Source organism: Candoia aspera, chromosome 1 (genome assembly GCF_035149785.1).
Source record: "Candoia aspera isolate rCanAsp1 chromosome 1, rCanAsp1.hap2, whole genome shotgun sequence".
Classification (NCBI taxonomy): Eukaryota; Metazoa; Chordata; class Lepidosauria; order Squamata; family Boidae; genus Candoia; species Candoia aspera.
This window is the reverse complement of record NC_086153.1, coordinates 140,660,625-140,671,190: the sequence shown is the minus strand read 5'-3', so window position 1 is coordinate 140,671,190 and position 10,566 is coordinate 140,660,625.

Below are 10,566 nucleotides of genomic sequence, written 5' to 3'. Positions count from 1 at the left end.
ACATAGTTTGGATTCAAAAAGCATGTTTTCTGTAGCATTCAAATTAATGAGAATTCAGAAGAGCCAGCCATGGAATTTAAAAAAGAAAAAAGGAACAAAACTAATGACTAACAAAAGAGGAAGGGCAAGATCCACTATAAAAGTTGTTTATGACTCTTCAAGCAACACTGAAACGAACTAAAGATGTCTCATGTTTTTGTTCCCTTCCTTTCATGCAAAGGGGCTTACATTGGGCAACTTCCTGGTAAAAGCAATAAATAAATGTATTTAATTTTTTGACATGACAACCCAGATTAAGAGCACTAAAACAAAAAGACTGATTATTGGTGATTCTAAAATCCATGTAATGTTCCTGGCTCTATTTAACAGGGAGCACCCAATTTAAGATGGGTTGCCTAGAGCATATCAATTTAAATCTTTATCAACTAGCCTTCTGTATAGCAGCTTCTAAGGCCAATAAAGTGCTATTTACTACTTATCAAAGCATAGGCAAAAGCCACAGTAAGACACAATAAAATGGAATAAAGTAAGATACAATAAAATGAGGTAAAATAGGCTACAGTGAGATAAGATAGATAAAATATAAAATAAGATAAAGTTAAGTAAGATAAAGTAAGGATAAAAAGTAAGATAAAATAGAATAAGGTAAAATACAGTGCAGAGATGTATAATAAAATGAATATTAAACTCGTAGTATGTGTTTAGGTGAATTCATCACCTTTGCATGCAATCCCAGTGTGTTCTATAAAGCGTGTTCTCTGTTGGACAGCCCTGACTATAAACTTAACAGTTCGAGTAACGACATATGTATTTGTGCCCTGAAGGAAATAAGATAATTTTTTGTTGGAGTCCCAATATATGGTTTTGTCAAGTAGTGTCTGCAAATACTGAGCCCTTACTGAGGCATATAACTGACAGTTAACAGGACATGTACAATGTCTTCTATTTTTGATGCTCCACAAACACACGTTCTCTCAGAATACGGCACCTGATGGAATCGTCCATATTTGACCATAGAATCCAATTGCTCAAATCTTGCTCTGGTAAGATTTACTGTATCTTACTTTATTTCATTTTATTGTATCTTGCTGTGGCTTATGCCTATGCTTTCATATGGTCAAGTGACTAATTAATAAAGTATACTACTACTACTACTTAACTGGACTCTGAGTATTTTAAGAAGTTCTTAAGTTCTGTAGATGCACCTTTGTTTCATGTTTCCCACTTAACAGAAGTAAAATGAAATTATCTCTAGAGGACCCTTTCTATGGTGACATCTCTATTACGGAAGCAATCACTAGAGAGATGTATTAGTCTCCCTCTCTTAGTGCTTTTTGCCATCAAGGGAAGAGATTTTCATCTTCCAGAGTTTTAAGAACTGAAGCATCTCAGGCAAAATTGTGCTGCTATGTGTTTTTATAACTTCAGAGACCATATTTGTGATGACTTTGAATATTATTGTTCTTATGTTTTTCCCTACTGGGTGGGCCCCTGTGCAAAATTATACAGTTATATCCCAAATTCTTAGAGTAACTGTAATCTCAGAAATGGTACCCTTTTATGTAAACTAGGGAGGGAGAATCTTTTACATAGATTTTTTGAGGCCTCAAAGGAGGTTTTTGGTAAATTCCAAACAGAATTGTACAAGGAAAAGAGCACACCAAGAAGAAATTGTGCCCATCTTGCTTTAAAAGTACTACTTCCATATTTAATCACAGCCTGCCATACAAGCCAGACTTGTAACAAGACTTCAGCTGAGATAAAAACAATTCCCAGGCCGAAATTCACTTCACAAAAGAGCCAGTACCGTATAACCAATATTAGAGTATTAGAGTTGGGCGGAAGTGATCTGATTTCAGATTTCAGCTTGCAATATTTCTCAGTATAGCTTGGCTTAACTTCTTCAGAGTCTTGCTATGAAGTTCATCTGTCACACAGAAACTTTCTATATGATTGATGGAATAAATGGATGTAATAAATCATAAGTATACAACATGGATCTCTATGGGTAAAGAGATACTTTACTTGCACCAGAATGTGTTTAGGATGAGAGTATTATCCTGCGTTAATAAAATACTTGTCAAAGCTTTCTTGGGAATCATGCTAGCCGTCCAATAAAGTAAAGCAGCAGACCAGGTTATTTTTTAGTAGGGTAAGTTGGGCAGGTTATCTCAGTGTTCAAATTAACAATACAAAGGAAAACCAAATGCAGATAGCTGTTAACTGCCACTCCTTCCCTCCCTTATTTTCACTCTATGTAAAATATAATATATACGCTTCCATGAAGAATAAGTTAAAGCAGGAATCAGGAAAATAAAATAAGGATCCAAGAATGTCTTTGAATTTCTTGTAATTAGAAAAGTAAAATGTAAAATAATGCGACAGAGTGAGTCACTTATTAATGCTGAGTAAGCAAGAAGCCAGTGTTTCAGCTTGATTTTAGGACTTGTTCTTAAATAGAATGAACTCAAAACTCTCACTGGTTTCAGAAAAATGAGACAAAGCCCTTAATCCTGCCACAACTAATGCAAGAAAAAAAGAAGGAAAAAAAGAGTGGGGAGGAAAAACTTCTGTATTTCTTTAAGGATGTTCACAGAGGACTGGAAAAGATTGATAATGAAATAAACCAATGCACATTCTGACAAGAATTATATGCATGCATTAAGTAGTAGATTTGCTTTGCATTTTTTTCTTCTCTAAAAAAAGAAGGAAAAAAAGAAAAGATCCCAGGCTTTTTATCTCAAAGGTCCACAAAGCTGCTGAAATCCTAAACTCTAAAACCTTGCCTGCTACTGCCTTCTACCACTTGACTTGCTGAATTCCCCTGGAAATTTGAAATCACCACCCCTTCTCCCCCACCTGATGGAAGTTCCCATCTTTTTCAAAGTTTGGTTTTGAGAAAAACTATTCTGAGCTATGAGATATGAGTTCTGCTCACTGCAACCATATCTTTGTTCCAAAGGGAACAAAGACCACTGTGTGATTCATTTCACTTGCAGATTCTTCCCTGTTTTCTCTACCCAAATCCCCTTATGGCTGTTCAGGCTTTTCACCAAGTAATGTTTGGACAGTGGTAGCTCCGGAGGCTGCTGAAAACCCATCCTCTGGGTCCCTAAGAGTTTACATTTACTATGACAAAGTAAGGGGAGCAAGCCAACTCTCTTACAAAAGAAGAAGGTCAGCCCCACAGCCATGAGGCTAATTATTTCTTCTTCTGGAGCTGCCAAATCATCGGGTGGCGATGCTACTTTCTGCTAGGAACTTATTTGGGACCCTAACTTCCCTTCCTTTTCTATACAGTACTTTTTCCTGACCTAGACTCCTTTCTTGCTGCTCCTGGACTAATGGTGCTCACACCCCTCCTCTTTCTGTTCGGAGGAAGGCAACTAAAGCTTCCCTGCTTCCTGGATGTTCTGATTTCTTTCTCCTTTGTGGCCCTCGCTTGTCCTTCGCATCCTTCGAATTTCCAAAGGGAATCGGGATTTCCATAAAGGGAAGGGGAGGGAGAAAAATCTTACCTCGGAGGCTGCCTTTGTTGCCAGAAGGGATGACAATTAGTTAGGGAAGCATTCGCCCCCTTTCCCTAAAAGCAGCGTGCTCTAAAGAAAAGGAGAGGGATGCTACTCCGCCTCTCCTCCCTCCTGTCCCTCTCCGACTCTCCTCCTCCTCCTCCGCAGCTCCCTCCCACCCATCCTCGGAAAGAGAGCGCAGACTGACCTTCTGCTCTAAGTCACTACCAGCGATCTGCTTTCAAGTCTGCTCTTGCCCGTGCAACTTGCAGGCTCTCGTTTTCTCCACGCTGCGGCTTCTCGAGAAACCGAGACATGCGCGCATGGGCGCGCGCAAACCTCACTCACCCCTCTGGCCGCTTCACACCACAATTTGAACTGTTATGTCCCGACGTTTATTTCCTCCTTATCTTTCCCCTGAAGAATCCACGGCAAGACGCTCATTTGAATCCACTCCTGGGAGGGTAAAATGTCAGTCTGGCCCTCTGGGCCACGTGATCAAATTCCCACGAGGCATCCGGTGCCTGCTCCTGTCGCAGCAGCTCTCCGTATACCCTTTTCAGTCCACTTCGAGTGTGTCCGAAAGCCCCGTTTCAGAATCATTTCCTGCCAGTGCATTCCAGTCGAATGGGCTTGGGGATCGCAGGAGACAGGATGAGGGCTGATCGACTGAAGCGTAATGCAGATGAAGTGAAGGCTGGGTTGGTGGAAAGTCCAGGATTCTGACCAAGTGGGCAGGATGAGATGTTTCGCCTTGAAAGCCTTCCTCTCTTAGGGATTATAATTTATGTTTGGGAGTCCTGCTGGATCTGATCCTTATTTTGGACCATCCAAGTGGCATTATTTGCATTCAGCAATTTTGTCGGCTTAGGCTAGTCAGGGGTTATTCAGAATCTAGAAATAGGCTAGAAAAATATAGTGCATTTTCTGGAAAGTCCATGAGAGGATAGGGGCTCCCCTTGAAAACCACAGAGAAATAAGAATCCAGTACCTAGACTTTGCCCTGCCATGGGAATATGGCTTGCATTTCCTCAGTCTTAGGTGTAAGCAAGTTGGTTTCAGATCCACTCAAGAAGCTGTATTAACTATCAGTGGCATTGCTGGGCACTCACTGCTGCACAAGATCCTAACTACCTTCTGCTGTGATGGCACAAAGCCTCAGTATCACAGTAATAGGCATGGTGGTAGAAAGAGCCAATTTCTATGCCAATTTTCTTATGCCATTTTTCCTAGGGCTAAGCAGCCAGCTTTGCTTGTGAATAAACATGGATATGAGTGCCATCTGTATTATTTTTGAATAAACATGCATATGAGGGCACTACACATTTTCTCCAAGAATGAATTTAACGGTGTATTTCCTGTGATAACTGTGGACAATGTCCAGCCCTGAGTCCTGCGGTTTTTAAAATGCTATATTGGCAGGTGTCAACACCTAGCTGACCTTGGCAATGTTGGTAATTAAGCAGGAAGAGCTTTCATTATGACTTGGATGGGAAACTGCCTGGGAATTCCAGGGTGTTGGCTAGAATGGGAGGGGTAAAAAACAATCCAGGAAAAGACAATAGCAAACATCTCTAACATTGCCAAGAGAAGGATGCAGTCAACAGATGTCAAGCTTTATTTGAGGGCATCTTGACCTTTTAAAATTTTTTTTGCTGTGCAACCCATATCTGTAATCCTGCTGAGTTGGACAGTACTATGGAATATGAGCTGTGGAGAGTTGTGTTTGATTGCAGCGGCATGCAAATGGGTTTAATAAATAAATCAATGCAATAAAATCAAATGTCCCCAATTCTGGACCTTCAGGCTCCTGTTCACTAGCTCAAATACATGTCCTCCAAAATGTACTGGCCTGCCACCATACTGAGACAGCTCTGTGGTTGTCAATGGAGGCAAAGTCCCGAGTCCCTATAAAATGCCTTCTGTGCCAATGTTGATGCCCTGCATTTCTGCCATTGGAGGGAAGGGGTAGGAATCATAATGGGTCTGCTCAATTCTCAACTATTGAATTCTCAATATATGAAGGCAATCTTCCCCAACTCTTGGATGAGAGCTGGTTTATTTTGGACTGATCTCAAATTAACAAACAGAGGTGCAGAAGGTGAATGCTGGCTAACTATGCAATCCAAGAAGGAAGGGCTCTTAAATACCTCAGTACTTGTGCCTGTGACTGGCTTATCTGACACCCCCCCCATGCCATATCTTCCATGTCCCATGTGATCTTCAAAGCAGCTAAATGCATTGAAGATTGAGAAAATGAAGGCCAAGTACCTCAGTGCACAGATCAACATATGAGCACAATTTAACATAGGCACTAAATGCAATGTTTAGGTCTCCTATGCAGTGCAGCCTGACAACCATTTACAATATCTGGAAACATTATTTACTTCTAAGTAGTTTTTCTGTATCCCTTTCAGTAAACACCAGTACGATAGCAGAATATTTTAACAGATTTAAAGCCCTTCATACTTCCAAATTCCTCCGTAATTATGTCCTGTAGTCCCTTGCCATGTGGTGTCCTTTAGCTTCCTTGAATCTGCCTAAAGTGGAATTATGTAAAATGAATACATCAAATACATCAGCAAATGGGCTGAGCAATATTTCAAAATGGAGAACAAAAAACATTAGCCTTGTATCAGTATCAGTAATTCCATTTTTACATTATTATATTACTTGAAAAGCACATAGTTTCCCCTGCCAATTTTGCATTTTTTCCTCACACATTGCTACATGTAAATAATACAAACAATTTCAGGGATTCTTTGGACCCTAAGAATAAAACTTATTCTAGTAGGTTAATTCTGTACCAAGTTGGCTTTATCTTGGCATAGGAATTAATTCTCTAATAATTACAGTTTGAAAAACTGTTGTATTATGTGTAATGTCCATTTAAGATGCTGAGAAATCATTATGCTCTTTGGTACATTAGACTCCTTCCATCATTTAGGATGAATCTGATGGCAGCTTTGGATTTTTAATGTTACGATAATCTTAAAAATGTTTGCAGCTTTGCATTTCAAAAATCCATCAATATCTTTCTCATCTGTCTTTCTCTGTATGTACATCCCAGTAATTGAGATGGAACCTAAAGATTGGTTTGTAGAACTTTTATTAAGCCTAGTTTATTATCATGGATTCTTTGATGTTCAAGGTGTGGCCTGTATATGAATTCCCAAACTGCCTAGCATGTTACATAATATGGCCCTTTGGCAGGGCAGGCCATTCTAGAACCCTGAAATAATACTGTATAAATTCCTCTTTTTTTGCCTTTGAGTCAGTGTTGACTCCTGGTGACTGCCTGGACAAGTCCTGCAGTTTTCTTGGCAAGATTTCAGAAGTGGTTTGCCATTGCCTGCTTTCTAGGGCTGAGGGAGAGTGACTGGCCCAAGGTCACCCAGTTGGCTTCATGCGTAAGGCAGGACTAGAATTCATGGCCTCCCAGTTTCTAGCTTGGTGCCTTAACCACTACACCAAACTAGCTCCGTACAGGTGGTCCTTGCTTAACAACCACTTGTTCAGCAACCATTCAGACTTAGAATGGTGCTAAATGAGTGGTACTTATGATGGGTCCTCGAAGTTCTGGCCGTTGCAGCATCCTTGCAGTCACATTGATGACCAGTTCACAATTACAACATTGCAGCGTCCTGCAGTCACATGATCACCATTTGCGACCTTCGCTGCTGGCAGTGCAGGATTCACTTAACACTGGCAACCAGAAGTGCCAGAATTGCTGTTGCTAAGCAATGCAGTCACATGATGTTGCACTTTATGACTTCGTCACTTAGCAAAGGAAATTCTGCTCCCAATTACTGTCATTAACCGAGGACTACCTGTAAATGCCATAGGAAAGATCAAGAAGAATTGTGGAGGAGAAATTATTACAAGGTCTCTAAGGTTATAGAGGAAAGCTTCTGGAGACTTGGTCAGGTGAGAGCAGTTGAAGAGACCAAAAGCAAAAATTAGAATACTCTGCAGCACTTTGGATATGAAAGCAAAGGTGCTTTGGAACAGATGGACTTGAGTATATGCCTCAGCTGGCTGCAACTTCTTAAGCCAAGACCGTCTTTTCCTCAGTTCCCTCTGCTGTTGCAAAGGGCAGCCAGGCCCTCTCAGAAAAACATGCAGCTGCTTTAAAGTGTTTTGCCTTTTTACTCCAAAACACTGCACAGCCCTAAAAAAGGACACTTGGCCTTCTAGCAACTACCATCAATGTGTTTACTGCCAATGTGTTTACCCTGAAAGTAATACTTGTTTCTTTGTCAGCTAGGTGGGAGCACCTAACCAATCTTGGCTGATCTTAGAAAGCTAGTTCTAAGCTGGTTAATCCTTGGATAGGAGACCACTAGGAAATACCAAGAAGTTGAAAAAACATTCCAGAAGAAAACAGAAGCGACTTCCATAGTCTTGTCAAGATAACTACATGAATGAGTCCATGAAGTCAACTCTGCTTTGTAACTTTCCTCCTTTCCCTTCTTTGATAAATCCATTTCTTCTTTCTTATAACTTTCTAAGTTCCCCCAAATGCTTTTTCTCCTCTATTGTTCTTTTAGAGAAAAGCGTCTCTGACCGTCTGGAAAACCCATATGCTATTTTGAGGCATAGCATCTCCCTCTTCACACATCCCAATATTCAGACTATTCTCACTATCAGAAAAAGTGAAATTATAAGAAAGTAACTCAGTGTGACTTCCAACCATCCAGTAAGACATGTCACTATTTTTCCCTACAGTGCAAAGGAAAAAGTTGAGGATCAAAAGTACTTAACAGATCACAAAAGTGGGAAAAATTTAGTTGGGAGGAATTTCCTGATTTGCATTTTGTAATTCCCAAAGCTAAACTATGCTTTCAAATGCCTATAATTTTTTCTTCCAGCGATATTATAGAGATTTCTGGATGTCCAATTATCATGACCCCACATCTTAATAGTGAAAAGATACTTATTTTTACTTGCTCTATATTTTAAATGCGTACCTACTTTACTTATTGATGGTGAACCGTCAATCCTGAAGTCATTTTTGGGCTTTCCAATTCATACACAATTCTCACAAATATGTCATGGTTTGTAATAAATTAGAAGGTCAATTGTGTCTCATTCATTTAAACAATGCATTTGGGAAAAATACTGCTCATTCATTTTTGATACCTATAAGTAACTTTTTCATCCTATTCTGGATGCTCAAACTGGATGGGAAAAAAAACAGCAAAATGTTATTCTAATAAAACAAAACTCTACAAAGGGCAAAGGCGATGTGATGAGCCATTATCCAGGGAGAAGTGTTGGTGGGCAGACTCCCCTAACTTTCTTCAGTCTTCCCCTAAATTTTAAGTTTCTTAAAATTTCTCCCCAACAAATGTTCCCCAGTTTCCTCAGAGATAAATGTCCCACTGGTTGGAGGGGCATTCCCTTCTGATTGTTTAGGCTTGCTGAAGTCTTGTTGTAAAACAAGCAATAGATAATCAGGAGTTTTCCCCAAATTGGGAAAACTGGGCCAGGCAATTGGGAAAAGTGAGATGAGTTGCCAGCCCAAAAAAGCATCCTGCAAATGCTTGTAAACATGCTATCAATTTATTGTTCTCCTGCATTTGTGTGACGTCAAAACAAAAGCCACATTTGTATGTATAAAATGCTAAGCCAGAATTACCAAGAATCTTGATTTGTGATAACCAGTAAACATATTCAGATAGACTAACCATTCATAAACCAATAATTCTCTGGCTTATTGCCCAACAAATTGTTGTTAACAAGGATGGGCAACCTGCAAATTGTTTTATCTCTTTTTCATCATCTCTTTTTTATGATTTTGCTGAGACTGTGTTTCTGAAATGCAGCAGCAACACATAGTATCAGTCATTGAATTGTTGTGTGTATGCATCTTTTATTTTTATCTGTAAAAATAAAAATTTCAGATATGTTACACTTCTCCCAGACTCAACACATCTAATTTGCATTCATCCATGGAATGCCACCCTGCCCCAAAGTGTTTTCAGGTGTGCCATTCTAAGATACCAACTCACTTCAATTAAAACCAGATCAAATCAAATCAAATCTTTATTACAGTCATAGATCAGCATAAAAACTAACCAGAAATTTACCAGGCCAAAGAGCTTAATGTTGTATCTGAATCTGGATCATGGCTTGTTACATCTCCTATAACTGGATCTGCTAGCTCTTAACACTTGAGCTATTAAAGAAGAGAGAGGCTAGAATCTTGATTCGGATAGAGTATTAACCTGGTAAGATGCTGAGTTGTTCATTGCCTTAGCCTCTCTGGCTTATAGAATTGCCAGACAAGAACAATTAGGCAGAAGGCAACAGCGTACTTTCAGGATGCATAAGCCAGAATGTGAATTGGAACTGAATTTAGTAGCAATTTTGGCGTAGCATCTTGTGCAAACTCTTCCAGAGTTTGACAAACTTAAGTGGTAAATTTATTGTGAATTGTATTACTAACAAGTATGGATGTATATGTGAATGGATGAAAATGTTATTTCGATATTTCCTCAGTGTGGTTGTAAAATGGATTACAGTACTGTGCTTTTCTTTTTACAGTGCAAATAGTTGCATTTTTTCCTTGACTATTATGTTTTTACAAGAGATGAATAAAACACTCTCTCACATCCAGAATGCTTCTAAGGAACTATTTTTTCTCTCCCTTTATATGAGAAAAATGTTTTTATTGGGATCAACGTGATGCCTGAATAGATTGCAGTGTTTACGTGGACTTAGTCCACCCTTGAATTGAACAGGACTTCTGAATCATTCATACAGCAAGGACAGTGCTTAAATTACTAAAGCAAGACTGTTGGGACATACTGGGGAATATGATCCACTGAGCTCAGTGAGACATATATGTCAATTGACATGTTTGGAATTGCAAGTGAACAGCTTTGATTCCCATATAATGAACAGAAATGTTGTTAGGGAATGTAATTACTGCCCTCTAGTGGGAAATGAGAACTAAAATGCAATTTAATCATCTTGGATGTAGGACAGCCAACCTCTCATTAGGGTATGTTAAATAGCATAAACACACTGTAAGTAGAACTATGCAACCCCT